Below are 19,735 nucleotides of genomic sequence, written 5' to 3' on the forward strand. Positions count from 1 at the left end.
AACCAAGTTTTAGGAGCTTCAAGGCCAAATTATTTTCACCCCAGTCCATTTAGATGGAAAAAGAAAGAGCTGCATTTATATAGCGCCTTTCACAACCACCAGACGTCCCAAAGCGCTTTACAGCCAATGAAGTATTTCTGAAGTGTAGTAACTGTTGTAATGTAAGCAACTTGGCAGCCAATTGGCGCACAGCAAGCTCCCACAAACAGCAATGTGATAATGACCAGATCATCTGCTTTAGTGATGTTGGTTGAGGGATAAATATTGGCCAGGACACCGGCGATAACTCCCCTGCTCTTCTTCGAAATAGTGGCATGGGATCTTTTATGTCGACCTGAGAGAGCAGACGGGGGTTTTGGTTTAACGTCTCATCCGAAAGACGGCACCTCAGACAGTGCAGCACACTCTCGGTACTGCACTGGAGTGTCAGCCTACAGTTTTGTGCTCGAGTCTCTGGAGTGGGACTGTGAACCCACAACCTTCTGAGGCGAGGGTGCTAACTGACATGAATCTTGTCATTCATGTGGAAATGACTTATGAAATAATACTGGGTGGCCTGCTGGTGGCGCTGTCCAGGGAGAGTATTAATACTCGGGCATGGGCCCAGCTTGCTCAGGACATTCTTCAACAGGAACTAGTGAAGGACACAACTAGATCTCCATGTTGAAAAACAGTTGATTAAAGCCTTGTTTAATACTTAGACCAAGTGCCTAGTAGTTTTCTTACGTCACTAACCAAGTGAAAAACATTGAGCCATCACATAGTCCCAAAAGCTTAATATCTGTACACTTACTGAGGTGTCTCTATTGTGCCTAAGCTACCGTACATTTCAAAATTGCTGATGGCTCCCTTTGACAGCTCAGCACAGTATATTTTCCCCTTAACAAAGAAATACAGCAATCGATTAATTAAAATGTCAAAGTTGTCTCTTAACACCACTGTGTCAGTCAATGAGTTGGAGGCGGGGTGAGACTTATGCAAGGGCTCGCAGCAAACAGTCTATTTTACAGCAAACAGAGTCTGATTAAGCAACGATCTACAGCAACCAGTCTACAGTGTCTATTTAGAAAGAACCTCCACAAACTACAGCAAACAGAACTCATGACTGAAACTACAGCAACGTCTCCCGATAAAAACAGGGTGATTTCTCCAGCAAAATGCAGTGAGTGGAGGATAGTTAATATCATACAAATTATGTGTGTAAAATCAATCTCTGTTACTCCAGGTGCGATTGATGAGGGAATCTCCATTCTGGCCGGGGATACTGGCATCACTATATGCAGCCTTAAAGTGCTGTTAGGGCAAAGAGGCTTCTCCCTGTTGAGAGCACCTAATACAAGAATGTCTTGGAACAAGAGAAAGCCATAAGACCCAATAAGCCTGTCCCTTCTCGACAGATTAACTCAACTATCTACCCTCTCACCACGCCCCTCGGTCTGTTCTCTCTCCAGAAATGTATCTGATTTAATAACCTTCCCTGGTATTCATACCTTTCACTATTGAGAACAATTTGTCTGGAAAAACGTAGTCAATTTACTTCATAATGCTGAAAATTTTAATCAGGTCACGAAGCTGTATGGCTTCTTTTTAATCCGAAGATTTTATTCCGATCCCATTCCCTGTTCAACCTCAACTTTTTACAATTTATATAAATGACTTGGATGAAGGGACCGAAGGTATGGTTGCTAAATTTGCTGATGACACAAAGATAGGTAGTAAAGTAAATTGTGAAGAGGACATAAGGAGGCTACAAAGGGATATGTATAGGTAGGTTAAGTGAGTGAGCAAAGATCTGGCAAATGGAGTATAATGTGGGAAAATGTGAAGTTGTCCATTTTGGCAGGAACAATAAAAAAGAAGCATATTATCTAAATGGTGAGAGATTGCAGAGCTCTGAGATGCAGAGGGGTCTGGGTGTCCCAGTGCATGAATCGCAAAAGGTTAGTATGCAGGTACAGCAAGTAATTAGGAAAGCTAATAGAATGTTATCCTTTATTGCGAGGGGAATTGAATACAAAAGTAGGGAGGTTATGCTTCAGTTATACAGGGCATTGGTGAGACCACATCGGGAGTACTGTGTACAGTATTGGTCTCCTTATTTAAGGAAGGATGTAAATGCATTGGAAGCAGTTCAGAGAAGGTTTACTAGACTAATACCTGGAATGGGCGGGTTGTCTTATGAGGAAAGGTTGGACAGGCTAGGCTTGTATCTGCTGGAGTTTAGAAGAGTAAGAGGTGACTTGATTGAAACATATAAGATCCTGAGGGGTCTGGACAGGGTGGATGTGGAGAGGATGTTTCCTCTTGTGGGAGAATCTAGAACTAGGGATCACTGTTTAAAAATAAGGGGTCGCCCATTTAAGGCAGAGATGAGGAGACATTTTTTCTTACAGAGGGTTGTGAGTCTTTGGAACTCTCTTCCTCAGAGGGCGGTGGAAGCAGAGCCTTTGTATACTTTTAAGGCAGAGGTAGTGTAGTGTATGTGCCTTTAAGAGCCCCCTGTGTACTGTAATGCCGGTAATGGCCACTCGGGCTATATAAGCCTGTATATTGTGTTGTATCAGTTAGTTCACCTCCAGACTTTGTTCAGTAAACACCTGTGAAACCAACTCCTGCCTTCAGTGTCTCTATTAACACATGGACACAACAGTGGCGACGAATTGGAAACGGACTTACCTGCAATTCGGCAGCACCTCAAGGACATCGATTCCTCAGACGTCCAAAGTCGAAGAAAAGCAAGAAAAAGAAAAAGCTGTGGTTTCACCAGCTAGCCGAGCTGGTGGCAGGTACTGCAATAATCCTTCCTGGGCGGCGGGCTGGGGCTCCATCGGCTGTAGCAAGCAGCGAAGGCGGAGGCAAGCAGTGACAGACAGTGGGGGAGCACTCGGGAGACGGCCGGCGCTGCAAGCAGGTCGGCGTTTGGACCTAGCAGAGAGAGAGTCCGGTGGGAACGAGTCTCCACCTGTAAATAATTATTTTTTTTAAACCGCAGAAAACAGCGTTGTCATCGGCAGCAGCGGCGGGAAAGCGCGGGAAGCGCCATATCTTTTCTGCAGGAAAGAAAGAAAAGCGCGGGAAGCGCCATTTGTTTTCCAGGATGCCTAAGGCTGGCAATATTGATGCTTTTGATAACGATATAGAGGATTGGATCACATATGTGGAAAGAGTGGAGGTACATTGCACCGCAAATGGAATAGAAAATGATAAAAAGGCATCAGTACTTCTAAACCTAATGGGCGCAAAGACATACGGGCTGTTACGAAACTTAATCACTCCAGCCAAACCAAAGGACAAGAATTTTAAGGAAATTGTTGATACCCTACAGGAGCACTTAAACCCAACACCGCTGCTGATAGCGGAACGATTCAAATTCTTCAAGAGGAATCAACACAAGAATGAAAGTAACGCTGATTACCTCACCGAATTAAGAAAGCTATCAAAGCACTGCCAATTTGGGGCAGGACTGGCAGATTATCTTCGAGACAAATTCGTCTGCGGTCTCCTAAGTGAAGGAACACAGAAAAGGCTGCTTTCTGAGAAAGATTTGACACTGGACAAGGCTTTCAGTATGGCTGTATCATACGAAGCAGCCGCAAGAGGAGCTGCAGAGATACAACAAAAGACACAGGACTTCGGCACCCATGAAATGACACAGGGTTTCGAGAGATGTTATCGCTGCGGCAGATCCACCCATGACCAGAGGGACTGCTGGTTCAAGGACAAAGCATGCAGGCAATGCGGAAAGATTGGACACACTGCACGGGTATGCCGATCTGGACAAAAAAAATCCACGGACAGGAAAAAAAAAATCAATAAAGAAAAGTACAGAAAGGTACAAATGATGACGGACAGTAGCTCTGAAGACCAGAAGAGCGATAGCGACTCCGGAAACAAGAGACTAAGCTGTCTCAAATTACATAATGTAATTGCCAAAGAAGATTACCAGACCATTTGGGTTACCCTCACGATAGCAGGGTCCCCAGTTAAAATGGAGCTAGATACAGGATCAGCTCTGACCGTCATAAATCGACGGGATTACGAGCGGCTATTTCTGCATATACCTTTAAAAGACACATCCATTATCTTGAAAACATATACGGGGCAGAAAGTATACCCCAAAGGAAAAATAAGGGTGCCTGTTGTATACAACGGCAAGGAAATACAGAAGTTGTAATTATACATTCTACAAGATGGTGGTCCACCGCTGTTGGGACATGAATGGATCAGGAAGATACGTTTAGACTGGCACGCCATTCAGGCACTGACGGTGACCAGTAAGGAAAAAAATGATGATGACGTCATACCTGAACGATTAAAAGACATCTTGGCCAACGCCAAGGAAGTGTTTCAAGAGAAACTAGGAACCTTGAAAGTCATTACCGCCTCAATAAAAGTGGAAGATGCGGCAATTCCCAAATTTTATAAGGCAAGGCCGGTGCCATACGCAATTCGTCCAGCAGTCGAGGCAGAGCTGGAGAATTTGGAAAAGGCAGGCGTATTATCCAAGATAGATTGGAGCGAGTGGGCAACACCCATCGTCCCGGTCATGAAGAAAACGTTGAATAATGATAAATCTGAAGAACAGAGAAAAATTTGCATCTGTGGAGAATTCAAGGTGACTGTAAACCCGGTCCTTCACACGGTACAGTATCCTCTTCCGAGGATAGAAGATATTTTCGCCTCACTATCCGGAGGGAAACGTTTCACCAAAATTGACTTGGCACAGGCATATCTACAGATGGAGGTTGAAGAGGCCTCTAAAAAGTATCTCACGATAAATACACACAAAGGCCTGTACCAGTACAATCGACTGGTTTTCGGAGTAGCATCAGCTCCAGCTATCTGGCAAAGAGCTATGGAGCAAGTCCTCCAAGGGATTCCGGGGACTTAATGCTACCTAGACGACATCCTTGTAACAGGAAAAAACGACAACGAGCACCTTGCCAATTTGGAGCAGGTGCTCACTAGGCTGAGAGAACGGGGCCTACGAGCAAATCGCCCCAAGTGCGAATTTTTCCAGAATCAAATATCATATTGTGGCCACATAATTAATAAGGAAGGGTTGCATAAGTCACCTGAAAAAATTGAAGCGGTCATAAAAGCCCCAGCACCTGAAAATGTTTCACAATTAAGGTCGTTCCTGGGATTAATAAATTACTATCATAAATTTTTACCGAACTTATCAACTCTTCTGCACCCTCTTAATGAACTGCTACAAACAGGAGTAATTTGGAAATGGAGCGAAGACTGTAAACGTGCCTTCCATAAATGCAAAGACTTAATCACGTCCAAGGAAGTTTTGGCTCATTACAACCCATCACTGCCAATCAGACTGGCGTGCGATGCATCCCCTTACGGCGTAGGCGCGGTATTATCACATAGATTCCCTGATGGCTCGGAACGGCCGATAGCTTTTGCGTCACGCTCATTGAACTCAGCTGAGCGTAACTATGCCCAAATCGACAGGGAAGCACTCAGCCTGGTATGGGGAGTGAAGAAATTCAACCATTACCTACACGGACAAAAATTTACCTTGTTGACTGACCATCAACCCCTCATCTCCATATTCAACCCTAAAAAGGGTGTTCCCATTATGACAGCGCAAAGGCTACAGAGGTGGTCCCTTTTTCTAGGGGCACACCAATATAACATAGAATACAAAGGATCAAAACAGCATGGGAATGCTGACGGTTTATCGCGCCTACCGTTGCTAACGATAGAAGAGGCACCTACCGTAGACCCAGTGGAGATGTTCCACTCTACCATAGTCGAATGTCTACCAGTAACAAATTCTGCCATTGAAAGGGAAACGAGAAATGACCCGACTCTCTCACGAGTCTACGATTTAACAGTGAAGGGATGGCCAGCACATGGCGAACCACTGTTGCCAGCATTCTCGCAAAGAAGGGAACAGCTGTCAGTGTGCCGAGGAACCTTGATGTGTGGATCCAGAGTGGTGATTCCACCCAAACTCCAGGATAAAGTTCTAAAGGAGCTTCACGAGGGACATCTGGGTGGAGTGAAAATGAAGAACCTAGCCAGGGCGTTTGTATGGTGGCCAGGTATCGATGGAGACATCGAAGAAATGACCAAGAGCTGCCTAGGATGCCAGAAGGTCCAAAACGCTCCACCACAAGCCCCTCTACATCCATGGGAGTGGCCCTCATCTCCATGGCAAAGGGTACTCATCGACTTTGCTGGTCCATTTATGGACTCAATGTTCTTAATCGCGGTTGATGCACACACCAAGTGGCCGGAGGTAATAAAGATGTCCTCCCCCACCACGGAAAAAACCATCACAGTATTAAGGACCATATTTGCCAGGAATGGGCTGCCTGAACAGATCTGTTCTGATAATGGACCGCAATTTGTGTCCGAAGAATTCAGGAAGTTCTTAAAAAAACAATGGGGTTAAGCACTACACGTCCGCCCCATACCATCCCACCACCAATGGATTGGCTGAAAGGTTTGTCCAGACCTTCAAGAAGGCCATAAAGGCCATGGGTAATGAAGACATAAAACTTCAGCATAAGGTGGATAACTTCTTGTTTGCATACAGGAATGCAACACATATGGTTACAAACCAAACTCCCGCCATGATGTTCTTCAATAGAAGCCTAAGATGCCGGCTGGATTTGATCAAGCCAAACATCAGAAGGGACGTGGAGAACCGGCAATTTCAAGGCATGAATGAAAGGCCAACTAGAACCTTCCAGATAGGTCAACAAGTTTTGGCCCGGGACTACCGTGCCGAGAAATGGCAGCCTGGAACTATCTGCACACGACTAGGACCGCTGATGTATACCGTGGACATTGGAGAAAGCATAATAAGGCGCCATGCTGACCAAATCATAGAGTCATCCGAAAAGATACAACCTACACCACAACTCTATACGCCTAATGATGAAGTAGAGATACCCATAGTATCTACCTCCGATCCGGTGATACTGGAACCAGATGAATCCGACACTGGCATTCAAGCCGAATCAGCCTTGCCAAAAGAACCTACTACACCACCAGAAACTACTATACCACCGAGGCGTTATCCGGACCGAGTCAGGAAGCCTCCAGAGAGACTAACTTATAATTGATTAACTGCAGCAATGTGTAGATTATTGTTCTTGTAACATGTAATTAATGATTACTTAAAATATTATGTACTGGTTGGCTAAAAGGGGAGGAATTGTAGTGTATGTGCCTTTAAGAGCCCCCTGTGTACTGTAATGCCGGTAATGGCCACTCGGGCTATATAAGCCTGTATATTGTGTTGTATCAGTTAGTTCACCTCCAGACTTTGTTTAGTAAACACCTGTGAAACCAACTCCTGCCTTCAGTGTCTCTATTAACACATGGACACAACAGGTAGATAGATTCTTAGTAAGCAAGGGGGTAAAAAGTTATCGGGAGTAGGCGGGAATGTGGAGTGATTGGATCAGCCATGATCTTATTGAATGGCGGAACAGGCTCGAAGGGCCGAGTGGCCTACTCCTGCTCCTAATCTGTATGTTCGTATGTAATCTAAATCACTCTGTATAATCCATTAATGTAATTTTCCTGCTCCCGGTCTTTATCCAGTGACTCCCGTTGGTAACCGTGTGTTTCTGATGCCCTCGCTGTCGAATAGCTTGATGGCACTCTCTGGGCTCGTGCACAAAGTATAACCACTGGGCTGAGGTGGCCATGGTTTACCAGCTCTCATTGAGCTGTACCCCACCAAGAGTCAGTCCCTTCAGGGGAGTAGGAGGGGAGCAAAGTGGAGAAGGGGAAAAATGCAACAAAAAAAAATGAAGAGATGCTTGAATGTTAGGACACAGGACGTAAATAGTTAACTTTATATCGCTCTTATTCCCCTGACACAACCTGCTAGATTGTGAGTCAGGCATTAGGAGGAGGGCTCGGCAGTGATCTAATCATTGCTCCTGCAGAGATTGCTCAGTGTGTGTGGGGTGGCTGTTCTCAGAGGCTGGAGGTATTTGTTGCGAGGCTCGACAGGCCCGAACAATTTTTAGTTGGTGTGGTTCGATCTGCTCGGCTACCTTCAGTTAAACTTTAATAGGATCATAGAGGTAGGAGACGGAGCATGATACAGAGAACCACCTTCTCCTTTCTTTTGTGTGTGGGATAGGACAGAGCAGTAACCAGCAATTTCTTGTATGAGTTACACATTGGGTTGCCAACTCTGGTTGGGTGTATTCCTGGAGGTTTTGTCACATGACCTCCCGCTCTCTCGCCATTGGTCCATCCTCTGGGCGCACTGCCACCCTCCGGCCAATTGGAAAGCGAGCAGACCCTTTGTTACCCAATTGGATTAACCTTCACTGTTAGTGAAACAGCCTTTTTTTTCCCCCCTCTCCAATATTTTTACAACTAATAAATGAAAGTGTTCAAAGAAAATGAAAAAAAAACAATTTTTTTTATTGCCCCTATGATTTTTCTCCCGGGTGTTGCTCGCAGTCGTGCCCGAGAGATTAATTTTCAATTCCTGAAAACTCCAAGACAATTCTGAAGGGTGGGTAACCCAAGAGGTACGCAAGATGAGTTAAACAGAAGACTGTGTGCGCACTTGTCCCTCAATTATTCCGTGTATTGTATTGACTACTGATTTTTTTTCCTCTCTCTATTTTCTCTTTCCTGGTCAATAGGCCGTTTCGTTTTGTAATTATTGAGAGTACAAGTGCAGGAGAAGGTGAAAAGAGGAGGGGAGAAGGTGAAGTAAATCTAGAAGTATCGCTGAGTTAATGCCAAGCTTAAGCCGTGAAAGCCTGAAGATTATAGCAAGAGAAGACGGAGGAGGTAAGAAATTCCATGGTTTTGAAGATATAAAAAGCATGATTTAGAAAAGGAGATTACCAGCGCATCAGAGACTGTTTTGTGTCAGCTGTGGCTCAGTGGGTAGCGCTCTCGCCTCTGAGTCAGAAGGTTGTGGGTTCAAGTCCCACTCCAGAGACTTGAACACATAAAGCTAGGCTGACACTCCCAGTGCAATACTGAGGGAGCGCTGCACTGTCGGAGGTGCCGTCTTTCGGATGAGATGTTAAACTATCTGCCCTCTCAGGTGGACGTAAAAGATCCTGTGGCACTATTTGAGGAGGAGCAGGGGGGTTCTCCCCGGTATCCTGGCCAACATTTGATCCCTCAGCCAACACCTAAAACAGATCATCTGGTCAATATCACGTTGCTGTTTGTGGGAGCTTGCTGTGCACAAATTAGCTGCCGCGTTTTCTACATTACAACAGTGACTACACTGCAATACTTTTCTTCTTCTTCTTCGGCAGTCTCTCGGAACCGAGGATGACTTGCTTCCACATTAAAAATGAGTTCTCAGGTGACTGATGAGTCCAATGCGGGACCTACAGTCTCTGTCACAGGTGGGGCAGACGGTGGTTGAAGGGGCGGTTGGGTGGGGTTTTTGGGTTGACGTGCGCTCCTTGCGCTGCTTGCGCTTGGCTTCCACTTGCTCCCGGCGAAGAGACTCGAGGTGTTCGGCGCCTTCCCAGATGCTTCTCCTCCACTTTGTGCAGTCTTGGGCCAGGGATTCCCAGGTGTCGGTGGGGATGTTGCACTTTTTCAAGGAGGCTTTGAGGGTGTCCTTGAAGCATTTCCTCTGCCCACCTGGGGCTCTCTTTCCGTGTCGGAGCTCCGAGTAGAGCGCTTGTTTTGGGAGTCTCGTATCGGGCATGCGGACAATGTGACCTGTCCATCGGAGCTGATCGAGCGTGGTCAAAGCTTCGATGCTGGGGATGTTGGCCTGAGCAAGTACACTGATGTTGGTGCACCTATCCTGCCTATGGATTTGCAAGATCTTGCGGAGGCAGCGTTGGTGGTACCTCTCCAGTGCTTTGAGGTGCCTGCTGTACATGGTCCATGTACTTCAATACTACTTCATTGGCTCTAACGCACTTTGGGACATCCTGAGGTTGTGAAAGGCACTATAGATGGGAAGAATGAGGAGAGGCAATATGAACTAAATGGTACAATTTGAAAGGGAGTGCGGGAACAGAGAAACCTGTGGGGTGTATGAACACCAATCTTTGAAGGTGGCAGGATAAGTTGAGAAGGCTGTTAAAAAAGCATATGGGATTCTTGGCTTTATTAATAGAGGAATAGAGTACAAAAGAAAGTTATGCTAAATCTTTTAAAACACTGATCAGGCCTCAGCTGGAGTATTGTGTTCAATTCTGAACACCAAACTTTAGGGAGGATGTCAAGGCCTTGGAAAGGGTGTGACATGAATCTTGCCATTCATGTGGAAATGACTTATGAAATGATACTGGGCGGCCTGCTGGTGGCGCTGTCCAGGCAGAGTATAAATACTCGGGCATGGGCCCAGTTTGCTCAGGACATTCTTTAACAGGAACTAGATCTCCATGTTGTAAAACAGTTGATTAAAGCCTTGTTTAATACTCAGACCAAGTGCCTCGTAGTTTTCTTACGTCAGGGTGCAGAAGAGATTTTATAGAATGGTACAAAGGATGAGGGACTTCAGTTACGTGGAGAGAATGGAGAAGCTGGTGTTTTTCTTAGAGCAGAGAAGGTTAAGAGATTTGAGAGAGGTGTTTAAAATCATGAATGGTTTTGATAGAGCGAGTAGGGAGAAACTGTTTCCAGTGGCAGAAGGGTGGAGAACCAGAGGACACAGATTTAAGGTAATTGGCAAGAGAACCAGAGACGACATGAGGAAACATTTCTTTTAACAAGCGAGTTGTTGTGATCTGGAATGCGCTGCCTGAAAGGGTGGTGGAGGCAGATTCAATCGTAACTTTCAAAAGGGAATTGGATAAATACTTGAAGTGAAAAAACTTTGCAGGGCTGTAGGCAAAGAGCAGGGGGAGTGGGATTAATTGGATAGATCTACCTAAAAGCCGGCACAGGCACGATGGGTCGAATGGCCTCCTTCTGTGCTGTATCATTCTATGATTCTAGGCTATCTCAGTGAGGTGTGTGTCACAGGTGCAGAGAGTCCAAGCTAATGAATTTAATAATGTTTATGTAAGTTGTGGTGATTTGCCAACTCTGGGTTCTTTTGTCTTTAGAACAATGATTGCCACACTGAGGCACTGGAACAGATTCAGAATTGACAAAAAGGGAGAATGTTCAAAGAGTCACGACAGCAGTGAACTGCAATAAAAAAAAAACACCCAAAGCAAGTGTTTTGCCACTGGCACCCACCACTAGAATCATAGAATCATAGAATGGTCACAGCACAGAAGGAGGCCATTCGGCCTCTCAAGCCCGTGCTGGCTCTCTGCAAGAGCACTTCAGCGAGTCCCACTCCCCCTGTCCTTTCCCCGTAGCCCTGCAAATTTGTTTCCTTCAGGTACTCATCCAATTCCCTTTTGAAAGCCACGATTGAATCTGCCTCCACCACCCTCTCAGACAGTGAATTCCAGATCCTAACCACTCGCTGCGTAAACAAGTTTTTCCTCATGTCGCCTTTGGTTCTTCTGCCAATCACCTTAAATCTGTGTCCTCTGGTTCTCGACCCTCCCGCCAGTGGGAACCGTTTCTCTCTCTCTACTCTGTCCAGGCCCCTCATGATTTTGAACACCTCTATCAGATCTCCTCTTAACCTTCTCTGCTCGAAGGAAAACAGCCCCAGCTTCTCCAGTCTATCTACATAACTGAAGTCCCTCATCCCTGGAACCATTCTTGTAAAGCTTTTCTGCACCCTCTCTAAGGCCTTCACATCCTTCCTAAGGTGCGGTGCCCAGAATTGGACACAATACTCCAGTTGAGGCCGAACCAGTGTTTTATAAAGGTTCATCATAACTTCCTTGCATTTGTACTCTAAATGAAATGAAAGGGCACAGAGTAACCCTTTTGAGAACCGAATGGCCTAGAAATTTGTCTTGGGCAATAGCGCAAAACGGACACTATCGGATCGACTGTCCATTACGGGCCACCACCTGATATTCAGTTCCATTGCAGTCAACTGAACTCGATATCCAGCGCTGTGTCTAGCGGGCGGCCAATCTGATACGCCCGTTTTCCACACCACCCGAGACAAATTTCTAGGACCATGTCTTTTGGAACTCGCACGTTTTGTTAACTGCCAAGGATGGTTTTTCCTTTTTTGAGTGCTGTAAAAAATAGAGTTCTGATACAAAAAAAAAGACTTGCATTTCTATAGCGACTTTCACAACCTCACAGACTCTCAAAGCGCTTTACAGCCAATGAAGTACTTTTTGGAGTGTAGTCACTGCTGTAATGTAGGAAATGCAGCAGCCAATTTGCGCACAGCAAGCTCCCACAAACAGCAATGTGATAATGACCCGATCATCTGTTTTAGTGATGTTGATTGAGGGATAAATATTGGTCAGTGCACCAGGAGAACTCCCCAGGCACAGTACAGTGAAATTTTCAAACTGCTGGTTTAGTTGTGCATAATCTTTTTCCTGTATAGTTCTCATGGGGTACGGGTCAAAGCATTGGTGTGTCAATGGTAACTCAACCCTCACACACTCAACCAATTTTGTATGCACAGAAGTGTATTTCCCAGTTTTCTCTCTGATGTAATAAAACTCACTACACACTTGGTTTGAGTATAAAGCAAGGCTTTAATCAACTTGTTTCAAAACATGGTTGTACTAGTTGTACTTCACTAGTTCCTGTCTTACAAAATGTCCCTGAGCAAGCTGGGCCCACGCCCGAGTATTTATACTCCTTGGACGGCGCCACCAGCTGGCCGTCCAGTGTTATTTCATGAGTCGTTTCTTCATGATGATGAGATTTATAACACTCCCCTTTTCTCTTTCCTTCTGTCCTGAGGGCATAGGATTCCTTGCTGGGGGTACAATTCCACGGGGTGCCCTGCAGTATCGCACCCAAGTAACCTTTCTTCATGCAGTCAGTCAGTGTCGGCAGGTTGTTGGACCCAGAGTGGGGAGGGTTACGTTACCACAGTTGAGGCTGGCATCCACACGCCTAGGCCTAGAAATTCAGCCACCCAGGAACTGTTTCCAACCCTCCAGGGTTGTCCAGGAGTCTGCAGGGACCTTGCATTTATATAGCGCCTTTCACAACCTCAGGACGTCCCAAAGCGCTTTACAGCCAATGAAGTACTTTTTGAAGTGTGGTCACTGTTTGAAAAGTAGGATCCGCGGCAGCCAAATTGCGCATAGCAAGCTCCCACAAACAGCAATGAGATCATGACCAGATAATCTGTGTTTTTATATATATATCTATATATATATACCCAGTCTGCAGGCAAGATTTCATTCTCTCTGTATGCAGTGTGGAATACCCAGGATAATATACAAAACTGTGATTTAAAAAATGATGCCATTGTAATCTAGATAAGCGATGACATAAGACAGTGCTTCCAACTGCTTCTTTGTAAACCATAGCAATACATTGCTATGGAAACAACAGGAAGATGACCAAATATGGTGGTACTGTGTTAGAGATGGATGGCGAGCTAGACCATGTACAGAGAGACAGATATCTGCACAGGGAATACTTAGACTATTCCTGTGAATTATGCTATTTACTTCAATGAGTGAAGCTGTCTGGTTCAGGCACAATGGCAAAGTTCTGAATTCCCTCTTCGATTTGTATTCTCGTCATCGAACTTTCTAACAGGGAGATAATTACAATGCTGCAAATCAATCACAGGAGGTGGGTGATGTTTTGTGAGGACAGCTCAGCTCAAGTGGTTTACGAATGTCAGCTAAAATCCCAAGGCGGTGTTAGAGTTTTTAACCCTTCAAGCTCCCCTCTGAGGCGCCTGTCATTTTATATAATAAATCTTTTCTATTTATAACATTTTTCCTCTCCATTTCCCTTCCCGCCACCCACCATTGAGAGGGAAGCCAGGTGACTCACTCACAACCCTCTGCTGTTGTCATTCTTTGAGACCGTCAGTGTGAGGCGCTCAAGAGCAGCCATTGGTGTGTCTCGTGCTTCGGTCTACCTGCCCTGGTAAAGGGGGCAGTGCCTAACACTTGCTTTTCACCTTCTGATTGTGGTAGTGAGCCGCGGAGATCACAAAGGTCTCAGGCTTCACTCCCTGCTCTGTGTGCGACGTTAGATGCTCTGAGCTAGGGTAACAGTGGAGGTTCAGAAATTGGCCTTTGGCGCCCGTGGTTTTAGGAGATGTTCTTGCCATGGAGGGAGTGCAGTGAAGATTCACCAGACTGATACCTGGGATGGCAGGAATGACGTATGAGGAGAGATTGGGTCGATTAGGGTTATATTCGCTAGAGTTTAGAAGAATGAGAGGGGATCTCATTGAAACTTATAAAATTCTAACAGGACTAGACAGACTAGAGGCAGGAAGGATGTTCCCGATGGCGGGGGAGTCCAGAACCAGGGGTCACAGTCTAAGGATAAGGGGTAAGCCATTTAGGACAGAGATGAGGAGGAATTTCTTCACCCAGAGAGTGGTGAACCTGTGGAATTCTCTACCACAGAAGGCAGTAGAGGCCAATTCATTAAATATATTCAAGAAGGAGTTAGATATATTTCTTAAGGCTAAAGGGATCAAGGGATATGGGGAGAAGGCAGGGACAGGGTACTGAGTTTGGATGATCAGCCATGATCTCATTGAATGGCGGAGCAGGCTCGAGGGGCCGAATGGCCTACTCCTGCTCCTATCTTCTATGTTTCTATGTTAAACCAGGCCAGGGTTTGTCCTGCTGATTGTTACTCAACCCTCGCTGGTCCAACGTCTCCATACTTGGGGTGCACCGCCATTCCACAGCCAATCACTAATATATCCAATTGGGAATTCAGGAGAAAGTGAGAGCTGTGAACTTGCTGCCACAGGGAGTGGCTGAGCTGAATAGTATAGATGCATTTAAGGGGAAGTACATGAGGGAGAAAGGAATGGAAGCAAATGCTGATAGGGTTGGATGAAGCTCATGTGGAGCATAAACACTGGCATGGACCAGTTGGCCTGTTTTTGTGCTGTAAATATTATGTATGTATGCAAATAGACTCTTCATTACCCAATTAGATATTTTTTGTCTGTTAGACAACAGCCTTTTTCCCCCATCTCAGACATTTTCATTACTAATAACCAGTGTTCAATTTTTGTTTATTGCCATTAAAATTTTTCCTGTTGAGTTTGAAAGGCTTACATTTCACAACCACCAGATGTCCCAAAGCACTTTACAGCCAATGAAGTACTCTTTTGAAGTGTAGTCACTGTTGTAATGTAGCAACCAATTTACGCACAGCAAGCTCCCACAAACAGCAATGTGATAATGACCAGATCATCTGTTTTTGTTATGTTGATTGAGGGATAAATATTGGCCAGGACACCGAGGATAACTCCCCTAGCTCTTCTTTGAAATAGTGCCATGGGATCTTTTACATCCACCTGAGAGAGCACACAGGGCCATGGTTTAATATCTCATCTGAAAGACGGCACTGCTGACAGTGCAGCACTCCGTCAGCACAGCACTGGAGCATCAGCCTAGATTTCTTGTGCTCACGTGGGACTTGACCCCACAACCTTCAGATTCAGCTGACACTTTGCGCATGGCCGGTGTTCTGGAGATTAGTCATTAATTCGTGGAGACTCCAAGGCAATCTTGGAGGGTCGGCAACCCTCGTCAGAGGTTACCGGTATCCAGTTTAATCGGGTGAGGCGACGCATTGTGCGGGAGCCAGGGACAAGCTGCACCGAACCAATTGTGAGCGGTTTGTCGGTTATGTGTGCACGCTGTGCCCTGTGTCTGGAGCGTCTATTAGCTCCCGCTCTGTAGACTCATTGCAGGTACCAGTGTGACCTCTGCAGAGATTGATATTCCAATCACACAAGACACCGAGCAAGGAGAAACAGGTGTGGTGACATCGAATGCATACACAGCTGGCAACCTCCGTTGCCTGGCAACAAAACTGGGTGATCAAAGCTTCACTCTGGCATCAGAGCGGGCCTGCATTTACACGGCTAACGACAGCATCCTCCAGCCGCTGAGACAGGGAGTCATAGAAACATAGAAACATAGAAGATAGGAGCAGGAGTAGGCCATTCGGCCCCTCGAGCCTGCTCCACCATTCAATGAGATCATGGCTGATCATCCAAATTCAGTACCCTGTCCCTGCCCTCCCCCCATATCCCTTGATCCCTTTAGCCTTAAGAAATATATCCAACTCTTTCTTGAATATATTTAATGAACTGGCCTCCACCGCCCTCTGTGGCAGAGAATTCCACAGGTTCACCACTCTCTGGGTGAAGAAATTCCTCCTCATTTCAGTCTTAAATGGCTTACCCCTTATCCTTAGGCTATGACCCCTGGTTCTGGACTCCCCGGCCATCCGAAACATCCTTCCTGCATCTAGTCTGTCCAGATCTGACAGAATTTTATAGGTTTCGATGAGATCCCCTCTCAATCTTCTAAACTCCAGTGAGTATAAGCCCAATCGACACAATCTCTCCTCATACGTCATTCCTGCCATCCCAGGTATCAGCCTGGTGAATCTTCGCTGCACTCCCTCCATGGCAAGAACGTCCTTCCTCAGGTAAGGTGACCAAAACTGCACACAATACTCAAGGTGCGGTCTCACCAAGGCCCTGTACAACTGTAGCAAGACATCCTTGTTCCTGTAATCGAACCCTCTTGCTATGAAGGCCAACATACCATTTGCCTTCTTAACTGCCTACTGCACCTGCATGCTTACCTTCAGCGACTGGTGCACAAGAACACCCAGGTCTCTTTGCACTTCCCCTTCTCCCAATCTATTGCTATTCAAATAATAATCTGCCTTCCTGTTTTTGCCACCAAAGTGGATAACCTCACATTTATCCACATTATACTGCATTCGCCATGTTTCTGCCCAATCACCCAACCTGTCCAAATCGTACTGGAGTTTTACGACATCCTCCTCACAGCTTACCCTCCCACCCAGCTTTGTGTCATCTGCAAATTTGGAGATATTACATCCAATTCCCTCGTCCAGATCATTAATATATATTGTGAACAGCTGGGGTCCTAGGACCGATCCTTGCGGTACCCCACTAGTCACTGCCTGCCACTCGGAAAACGACCCGTTTATTCCAACTCTTTGCTTTCTGTCCGCCAACCAATTCTCTATCCAAGTCAATACCTAGCCCCCAATCCCATGTGCCTTAATTTTGCACGTTAATCTCTTATGTGGGACCTTATCGAAAGCCTTCTGAAAGTCCAAATACACCACATCCACTGGTTCTCCCTTATCTATTTTACCAGTTACATCCTCAAAAAATTCCAGTAGGTTAGTCAAGCATGATTTACCTTTTGTAAATCCATGTTGACTTTGTCCGATCCTGTCACTGCTTTCCAAGTGCTCTGCTATTACATCTTTTATAATAGACTCTAGCATTTTCCCCACTACCGATGTCAGGCTTACCGGTCTATAATTCCCCGCTTTTTCTCGACCACCTTTTTTGAATAGTGGGGTAACATTAGCTACCCTCCAATCCATGGGTACTGTTCCAGAGTCTATTGAGTTCTGGAAGATGACCAGCAATGCATCTACTATCTCTAGGGCCACTTCCTTAAGTACCCAGGGATGTAGACCATCAGGCCCTGGGGATTTATCGGCCTTCAGTCCCATCAATTTTCCTAACACCATTTCCCTACAAATACTGATTTCTTTCAGTTCCTCCCTATCATCAGACCTTATGTTCCCCGGCATCTCTGGGAGGTTATTTGTGTCCTCCTTTGTGAAGACAGAACCAAAGTATGTATTTAGTTGGTCTGCCATTTCCTTGTTTCCCATTATAAATTCCCCTGATTCTAACTGTAAGGGACCGACGCTTGACTTCACCAATCTTTTGCTCTTCACATATCTATAAAAGCTTTTACAGTCAGTTTTTATGTTCCCTGCAAGCTTACTCTCATATTCTATTTTCCCTTTCTTAATTAATCCCTTTGTCCTCCTTTGTTGACTCCTAAACTGCTCCCAATCCTCAGGATTATTGTTTTTTCTGGCCAATTTATATGTCCTCTCCTTGGATCCTATGCTATCCCTAATTTCCCTTGTTAGCCACGGTTGAGTCACCTTTTTTGTTTTATTTTTATGCCAAACTGGGATGAACAATTTCTGTAGCTCATCCATTCGGTCTTTGAATGTTTGCCATTGCCTATCCACCGTCAACCCTTTGAGTACCATTCCCCAATCAATCCTACCCAACTCGCTCCTCAGACCATCGTAGTTTCCTTTATTTAAACTGAGGACCCTTGTCTCTGAGTCAACTACTTCATTCTCCATCTGGAATGGAGTTTGGAATGGGGGGAGGTGGAGGGGGGAATGTGGAGGAGGGGAAGGTGGAGGGAGGAAGGTGGAGGTAGAGGGGGGAAGGTGGAGGGGGAAGGTGGAGGGGGAAGGTGGAGGTAGAGGGGGGAAGGTGGAGGGGGAAGGTGGAGGGGGGGAAGGTGGAGGGGGGGAAGGTGGAGGGGGGAAGGTGGAGGGGGGAAGGTGGAGGGGGGAAGGTGGAGGGGGGAAGGTGGAGGGGGGGGAAGGTGGAGGGGGGGAAGGTGGAGGGGGGAAGGTGGAGGGGGGAAGGAGGTGAAGTGGGAGGGAGGAAGGTGGAGGGGGAAAGGTGGAAGGGGGAAAGGTGGGGAGAAAGAGGTGGAGGGGGAGAAAGGGGTGGAGGTGGGAGAGGGAGGTGAAGTAGGGGTAGGTAGGAGGGAAGGGGTGGGACTGTGGTTACTTCCCAGGTTCGTTCAAGGGCCTGTTCCAAACTGAACTCATTCTGACCCAGACTTGATGGGAAACTGTTTTTTACTTTGGGCTGGATTTTACCAACCTCGGCAGCTCCATGGTGGTCGACATCGGTGACGGGTCCCGGCCTCGCTGCCGGCTCCAGCCCGCTGTCCAAAATGATTTTCCCCTGAATGGGCTTGTTAAACCCTGCCCAGCCCATTTGCCGGCCAATTAAAGAAAGCAGGTCTGATGATGTCATTTGATAACATATCATCAGCCGGTTTTCTTAAAGGGACCATGCACAAATTAATATTGGCATTTGTGCTGTCAGTGTTCTACAGCATTGAGGTACTGCAAACACTGACAAGCACTGCACAAAGGTACACAGCTACTTATGGAAGGAATCACAGCACGGAGGAAGGTTCTCTTCCCTTCCAGCGCAGCCTGGTTGCACATTGCACAGGAGGACACAAGCAGGGATGTGGTCAGGAGGACCAGCCTGCAGTGGCATAAACCTTTCAATGATCTCAGTAGATCACGAAATGTTACTGCCATGCCACACTCAACCTCATCTTGCTGTGCCACTCATCACATCCCCATCACTCTGCCTTCCATACCCTACTCCTGCACATCCTTACTCACACCAACTTACCTTGCACCTCCACCCATCCCTCTCTATCTACATTATCACTTCCCCATCTCACTAGCCACCCCTCACACTCACCCCCATCCTACTACAAGCATACCAACTAACAACACAGTGGGTAGCCACTTGGGTGGTTTAGCCAATGTTCATGTGAAGTTTCTGGTAATGTTCTGTCAAACATTGAAATCTTTATTTTCAACACTTTGCGTTCTTGAACAGATTTGTGTGCACCTTTGAAAGTCCCCCTCCCCCTAATGGTGATGAGTATGAAAGGAATGGCTTAGACATTGTAAGGAAGCTTTATGGTGTTGGTGTGGGGTGGTGCCAACCTGGTGCATCATATGGCAGCCAGGGTGTACAGTGTTAAATGAAGCAAATCTGGACATGGTGAGGCCATCCCTGGCCTCCCGGGCAGCAATGTGCTCGGGTGATGATGCCCTGTGCCCAGTGCAGCAT

The sequence above is a fragment of the Somniosus microcephalus genome, chromosome 18 (genome assembly GCF_052327205.1).
Source record: "Somniosus microcephalus isolate GS21.2 chromosome 18, FLI_Smic_1.0, whole genome shotgun sequence".
Lineage (NCBI taxonomy): Eukaryota > Metazoa > Chordata > Chondrichthyes > Squaliformes > Somniosidae > Somniosus > Somniosus microcephalus.